This window comes from Physeter macrocephalus, chromosome 4, assembly GCF_002837175.3.
Source record: "Physeter macrocephalus isolate SW-GA chromosome 4, ASM283717v5, whole genome shotgun sequence".
Classification (NCBI taxonomy): Eukaryota; Metazoa; Chordata; class Mammalia; order Artiodactyla; family Physeteridae; genus Physeter; species Physeter macrocephalus.
The window spans coordinates 82,011,593-82,019,818 of record NC_041217.1 but is presented as its reverse complement, the minus strand read 5'-3'; positions in this window follow the sequence as shown (position 1 = coordinate 82,019,818).

The window sequence follows — 8,226 nt, the reverse complement described above, 5'->3', positions numbered from 1 at the left end:
GACGGTTGCCTCTCTCCACTTCTTTTAGTTGTTTTTCTGGAGTTTTATCTTGTTCCTTCATCTGGTACCTAGCCCTCTGCCTTTTTATTTTGTCTCTCTTTCTGTGAATGTAGTTTTTATTCCACAGGCTGCAGGATTGTAGTTCTTCTTGCTTCTGCTGTCTGCCCTCTCCCTCCTTTATTGCCTGTAGGAAATAGGCTTCTTTCAGCTTCCATGACCTTCCCTGAATTCCAAAGGGCAGATTCAAACAGTTGCTAATCAGAAAAGTGAGGGAATGCAGAAACAAAGGAGGAGCAATCAAGAAAGAGTAGTGCAACAATAAAGCAGGATCCTGGTTCCTCCTCAAGGGCTATACATAACAACACCTTTAGTCTTGAGAACTAACACCACCACCCAGGTGGAGGATGGTAACTTCAGGCTGAGTACAAGAATCCTGGAGTACCACCCTGTTACCTCACCACCAGCCAGTCAGAAGAAAGACTGCACACAGTGGAAGATAATGAAATTTCTGACCCCCTCCCCAAAGGATTAACTGCAATTAACTTTCCCTTTCTCCCTTTAAAAACTTTTATAGTCAAGCAAAATCTTCAGAGTTGTTTCTTGGACTTGAGTCTGCCTTCTCCTCAGGTTTCCAGCGTCCTGAATGAAGCAACCTTTCATTTCCAACCAACACCTGTGTCACGAGTATTGGCTTTCCAAAGGTGAGCAGCCAAACTTGAGTTCAGTAACAGCATTTTATATAATCCAGGCCTCAGGTGTCTCACCAAAGGCATGGAACACACATAGCTTGTTTTGTTCACATTACAGAATACTGGATCACATCCTGGGATATGACACATAAGGGTAGGTTGCTTTCATGTAGCTTCTATATCATATGTACTGATATATTTCACATAATTAAGTCTATTGTGTCTGCAGTGCTACATTTGAAGACTTGAAGCAAGTTCTGCAGACTTCCCTCTTGTCTGAGGAACCCATTTCCTGGTCTCCATGTTGCAAACACAAGATTCTTTGCCTGAACCTTTCTTCTTAGGCTGTGCTTTCCTCAGCTCTTGGTTCTAATCCTATCTGTCTCCCCTTCCATTCTGTCTCATTTTCATCTACTTGCTTCTGCTCTTTTGTTTGAGTAGGCAAATAAACCCAGAAAGCAATGTTTGAAGCAAAATTCTAAAAACAACCAAACAAACAAAAATCCAGCTGCTACAGTTTAAAGCTCATTAATGCTTGGAGGGAAAACTGCTGAGTGTAAAATATATTTCAGTAACATTTTTGGAGGGGAATTTGGCAATATCTATCAACATTTAAAATTTGTACACTCTTTGATGTTTTGATTCCACTTTTTGGAATTTATTCTATAGATAAACTTTCACAAATGTGCAAGTGTGTGTGTGTCTGTGTGTGTGTGTGCACACAGGCACATCATTGTACCAACTTCTAATAGATGTTGTAGCAGCATTGGAAGAGCAGGAAGTTGGTAACAACATAAATGTCCATCAATAGGCCTGTTTAAATAAATTAAGGCATTCATATACTAGATTACCACATAATCATTAAAATAATGAAATCGATCTATATGTACTGATTTTTAAAAGACATCTAGAAATCTAGAAAAATGGTACAGATGAACCTGTTTGCAAGGCAGAAATAGGGACACAGATGTAGAGAACAAACATAGGGACACCAAGGGGGAAAAGTGGGGATGGGGTGGGGTGGGATGAACTGGGAGATTGTGATTGACCTATATACACTAATATGTATAAAATAGATAACTAATAAGAACCTGCTGTATAAAAAATAAATAAATAAAATAATATTCAAAAATTCAAAAAAAAGATATCTAGGGACTTCTCTGGTGTTCCAGTGGTTAAGACTCCGTGCTCCCAATGCAGGGGTCCCGTTCGATCTCTGTTCAAGGAAATAAGATCCTCCATACGGCAACTAAGCCCGCACACCACAACTACTGAGGCTGGGTGCTCTAGAGCCCACATGCAGCCACTAGAGAAGGCCGCATGCTGCAATGAAGAGCCTGTGCACAAAAATGGAGACCCAGAGCAGCTAAAATGAATGAATTAATTAATTAATTATTTTTAAAAATAAAAAGACATCTAAGATATACTGTCAAGTAAAAAAAAAATCAAGTTACAGAAGAGTATATTAAATTCCTTTTGAGTTTTAAAAATGTAGGGTGTGTGTGTGTGTGTGTGTGTGTGTATGTGTGTGTGTGTGTATACACCAATATTTTCTGAATGAACCCCAAAATTGCCAGTGGTTGTTGCCCCTTGAAGTCAGACTGGATGTTGTGAGATGGGTGGGAAGTGTGGTGGAGACTTATTTTTCACTTCATGCCCACCTGAACTTTTAGAAAATTTTCCCCCATGGGCACAATTTATATTTATAATTTAAAATAAATTTAAATAGGAAATATATAATTAATTCAGCAAAGTTATATAAATCATCTTCCATGTCCCAAGTCATTTGTATCATTCAGGGTGTTTAGTTACTCACAGTCAATCCACTCCTGTCAGTTTGAATAGCAAGGGGTTTATTACGAGATACTGGATAACTCAGAATTGTTGGGAGGCCTGGAGCATTGGGTTCAAGGCCAGATTTCCAAGAATGATTCCTACAGCCACAGACTTGTGATAAGGGAGCTGCCACCACCCTCACCATCCAGGCCTAGGCTGGTACCCACACCCAACCTCATGGAACTCACTCCAAACCCCATCTCACATGGGCAGCCATGACCTATGGGATCTCAGTCACAGGTTTGTCCTCTGGCAAGGAGGTAGGAAATACAAGGATGAAAAAGAAATATCTTCCTTAGGAAGGCAGAACTCACAATGTGGGAAATACCAAAATGTGGAGAGGTTCAGTTTAAAAGACAAGGGCAATTAAAGGCGATAGATATCCACTACATGGTTCTACAGGTTACTGCCTCTGGGATCCTACTAACTAAACATATTTTATCAGAGAAAAAAATGTATTCCAAAATTGTGCTGTGTCACATTGAAAATGAATGATAGTGACCTGGACTATCCTTTAGTTAACCATTTGTCAATTACATGTGGGAAGCTTTTCTGGCAGAAATAACCAGAACTTCAAAGTCTGGTGAAATCCAAATAAATCCTGGATTTAGATGGTTTTCTCTAAGTTCTAGAATAGTAATGGTAGCTACCATTTAATTAATGCTCATTATATGTTAGGTACCATTCCAGGGTCTTTACACATGAAAAAGGGGAAAACTGTCTTAAAGAATATTACCATGTCCACCAACCCTACAACCTATTGTAGCAGTCAGGGTTCAACCAGAGAAACAACCAGCAGGAAATATATATTAAGAGATTTATTATAAGGAACTGGCTTACAAAATTGTGGGGTCTAATGAGGCAAGTCTGAAGTCCAGGATGCATGCCTTCAGGAGGGGCAGCTTGGAACTCTTGGGCATGGGCTGAAGCTGCTATCACATGTAGAATTTTACCTTCTTCAAAGAAGCCTCAGTTCTGCTCTTAAACCTTTTAAATTATTGAGTCATGCCCACTTAGAATAGCTAAGCTATAGTCTCCCTTACAAAATCAACTGACTGTGCACCTTAATCACATCTTCAAAATACCTTCACAGCAACACCTACACTGATGTTTGAATCACTGGGGATTGTAGCCAAGATAAACTGATACGTAAAAGTGACTGACCATCACACCTACCTACTGCTAACCATAGCAGACATTTTATTCTGCAAAGATTGTTCATGGATTCTTTCGTTATGCAAAATAGCCCATTTGGTGCTAAACTAGAATGGGATTCATTGGGAGAAGAATGATTTGTACTCACTAATTCACTCAATTCATTGGACAAGTCGTGAATGCCTTACTACAAGTTATTGTTTTTGGTGCTTGGGATACATCAGGAAATAAAACAGACCCAGTTTCCTGCCTCTATGGAATTTATATTCTTTGTGTAATAGAATGGTGACAATTGTGAGTTTTCTTCTTCTTTTTTTTTTGTGTGTGTGTGAGTTTTCTTTTGGCAGTTGCAAAAGATTGACGTTTCGAGCCCAGCATCCAAGAAGACAGCTAAGGAAGACAGATTTTAGGAAAGAATGTGTTCTAACATAGTAGCAGGTTGGAATTGAGGAAATGCTGATCAGTGGGAAATCCTTTTGTGCTGACAGCTGACCATTAAGAAAAAAGATTTCCAGTAGTCCAGTTGTCTGCTCTGCTGTATTTTCCTCCATTATCCCCAATGTTTCTGTTAAAGTTATTGACACACCCTGCCTTAGATTAGTGAAGTTTGGTAGTGTCCATGCATTGAGCAAACTGGTACAGAGTGAGGTTGGCAGCCACAGGGAGCAAGAGGGTTGACGAGAGAAACAGAACTAGTAGCTAAACATATACATATATATATAGAGAGAGAAATATAAATATATATATATAGAGAGAGAAATATATTTATATATATTGAGAATTCAATATATATTGAAAATTGAAATATATATATACACATATATATATAATTTATATAAATAAATTTTCAAGAAATTGGTTTATGTGATTGTGGGAACTGTCAGGTCCACAATCTATGGACAGACCAACAGACTAGAAACAGAGGCAGATTTCCTTCTTCCTTGGGGAAACTTCAATTGTGCTCTTAAGGCCTTTCATCTGATTGGATCAGACCCACTCACATTATCGACAAAAAGTCACAAAGTCAACTGATTGTGGATGTTAACTACATCTGCAAAATACCTGTAGAGCAACCCTTAGTTTTATGTTCAATTGAATAATCGAGTACCATAAGCTGGCCAGCTTTACACATAGAGCTACCCATCACAGGCAGGAAATCAAAGTCATCAGAAGAATCTAAGACCCCAGGAATCCTCGGAAAATTGAGAATGGAATTGGACTTTTGTAGGATAGAGCTTGAGACAGTTTGTCTATTAAAGTAGTAAGGAAAAAAAGATCAACAATTTGGAAATAGGCAATAGGATGACTGCATGTCCTATGAGTGTCATCCTGAAGCACCACCAGCTCCACCCAAGGATTATCTCATCCTCTGGAGGCATGTAAGTGTTTTACTCAAGATTTACAATTTTTTTAAAATTTATTTATTTTAATTTATTTATTTTGGGCAGCTTTGGGTCTTTGTTGCTCTGCGTGGGCTTTCTCTAGTTGGGGCGAGTGGGGGTTACTCTTTGCTGTGGTGCACGGGATTTTCACTCTGGTGGCTTCTCTTGTTGTGGAGCATGGGCTCTAGGCACGTGGGCTTCAGTAGTTCTGGCACACGGGCTCAGTAGTTGTGGCTCGTGGGCTCTATAGAGCACAGGCTCAGTAGTTGTGGTGCACAGGTTTAGTTGCTCCGCGGCATGTGGGATCTTCCCAGACCAGGGCTCAAACCCATGTTCCCTGCATTGGCAGGCGGATTCTTAACCACTGAACCACCAGGGCCCATGATTTACTATTGATTAGTGTATTTTACAAATCTGGAAAGGTGGTGGTTAACTTGCTGAAGATGATTCTTATCTTACTGCAATGCAAACATCTTTTGGCTGATATAAGGAGTACAAAGTCACAAAGTCAACTAATTGTGGATGTTAACCACATTTGCAAAATACCTTCATAGCAACCCCTAGATTCATGTTAGATTGAATAATCGAGCACCATAATCTGGCCAGGTTCACACATAGAGCTAGATGCTACTCCAAAGTATGTCTAGAGAGACTTCACTGGTGACACAGTGGTTAAGAATCCACCTGCCAATGCAGGGGACACAGGTTTGAACCCTAGTCCAGGAAGATCCCACATGCTGCAGAGCAACTAAGCCCTTGCGCCACAACTACTGAGCCTGTGCTCCTAGGGCACATGCTCTGCAACAAGAAATGCCACCGCAATGAGAAGCCTGTGTGCCGCAACGAAGACCCACCACAGCCAAAAATAAATAAATAATAAATAAATAAATTTACATTTTAAAAATCTATGTAGAAAATGTGTCTCTTTAAAACACACACACACACACACACACACACACACACACACACAAAACAAAGTATGTCTAGAAGAAGATGCTACTCCAAAGTACGTCTCTTTGACAAATGGATTATTTTGAGCTATAGACCACTGAGAACCAGCAGATGAAAGAAAAATTCTAAAAGCAGGGCACAAGTTTTCCTTTTGTAAAGGAAGTTAACACTTATAAAGGAAATTTTAGTTTGCAAAAAGTATCTCCCTATCAAATCAGGAAGAGGTAGAAAACAACTTTATGAAATGACCCTTACTTACCATGCTTTTCTTGGTCACCTTCCCATTACTTGCCTTCTCCCCTCCCGACCCCTCAACCACCCAGAAGCCCCAAACCCCTTTTCCTTTGTTTTACCCTAACATGATATATAAACCCAAGTTCTAATCACCCCTCTGAATTACTCATCTCTGGGTACTCCCATGTGTAAGTTCGATTCACAGGCTAATAAACTTCTGTTTGTTTTTCTCTTGTTAATCTCTCTTTGGCCAGTCTCATTTACAGGGCTTCAGCTGGATAATCTAAGAAGGGTGGAGGAAAAGATTTTTTCCTCCCCTACACATAGAAATGAAAATTATTTCCAACCAGAGAAAAGACACTCCCCAAAGGTTTCTGTTTTGTTGCCCTGTGGATCATTAACCAGTTTTGTCACAAATCAAGTAATCTTAGTCATCGGTCTTTCTTTAAGTGACTAAACATTTCTGTCTCTACTACACACCTTTGAAATAGCTTTGCCATTCTGGTGCTTCCCTCATCAATGAGTTACATAAGTCTTTGATGTGTGTACATTTTATATCTGTATGAGAGACTTGTTTTTAACTTTTGAAAATTATACCTGGACAAAAGGAAAGGGTGAAGGACCCAGAGGCTGAATGACTTGGGGTATTTGGATGATGCTTGCCTTATCCTATTTAATTGTCACAAAAATCACAGTGGTTTAATATTAGTATTGCTATTTTAACATATGAAGAAGTAAATACTCTCCAAGGTTAAAAACTTACCCAGAACTACGTAGATAACATGTGGTGGAGCTAGGGTCCAAGCCCTGGTCTTTACTTGCCCTTCTCTATGCTGTGCTATCCACAACTGAAGACCAGGCAGAAGGGATTCTACAAGTCTAAATCATCACACTCTGCCCGAATCCCCTCTGTAAGATCCTTGATAAGTAGTTACTCTCTTCCATCGGACAGGAACATTGTATTCACTTTCTTACAGTTTATTTTCTTTTCTGGCTCATCCTCTGTGTTCTCACCCATTCCTCAAAATGTCACAGACTTCAGATCTGTAACTTTCTAGATACTGGCCCTTCATCAATTATCTGTGAATATCACTCCTCAGACATAGCATTCTGAATTGCATATCATAATAGTGTACATGGAGCTGATAAATGAAAAGTAGAAAACTATCAATCTTCTTCCTTGTTGTATTCTTTCATTATTCTGCCTAAGATTGAGTTAGCTTTCTTGGTAGTCTCAATAACTGATAGTGACATTAATCTTGTAGGCAAACAAAAAAATTATGTCCTTTGCATCTCAGCATTATTTATTTCACTACTTCTTGTTTTCTCCTGTCTTTCACTGAAATGAAACAGAAATGTGTGGCCCAGATCTAAGAAATCCATGAGAGGAGGGGAACAGCTCAAACAGTTTCTGTATGTATTTTAATCAAAAGAAAAAAGAATATAATTTTTTTTTTGTAAAGTAGCTAAGCTGAAGCAGCCAGCTGCAGAAGTTCCTAGAGAACAAAATATATATAAAGAAACAGAAATCAAGATTTGACTGACACAGTCTAGGAAATATTTTAATGCAGACAAGAGTCATTTGAAAGTTTTAAAGTGAATTTCTCAACCATCAGAATAAAATGTTGCAGTGACACAAAAAAAGCTGTATTTTTCAAAACAAACAAAACTGAATTTTGAAAATAAGTCATTCGTGTTTGGTTTCACAAGGAGTTGAATTACATGGAGAACTACTTGTTTTAGCATCTGGATGCTAATGATTGCATGAGTACAATGATTAACTCATGAAAATGCAAGAAAATCATCTTTTTAGATCACGAATAGCATTAACCTCATCTGAAATTACTGAGTCTGGAGCATCAAGCTGAGTGAATTAGGTCTCTTCGGATGACAGAAACCTATTCAAATTTTCTGAGAGGGGCTTCCCTGGTGGCGCAGCGGTTGCGCGTCCGCCTGCCGATGCAGGGGAACCGGGTTCG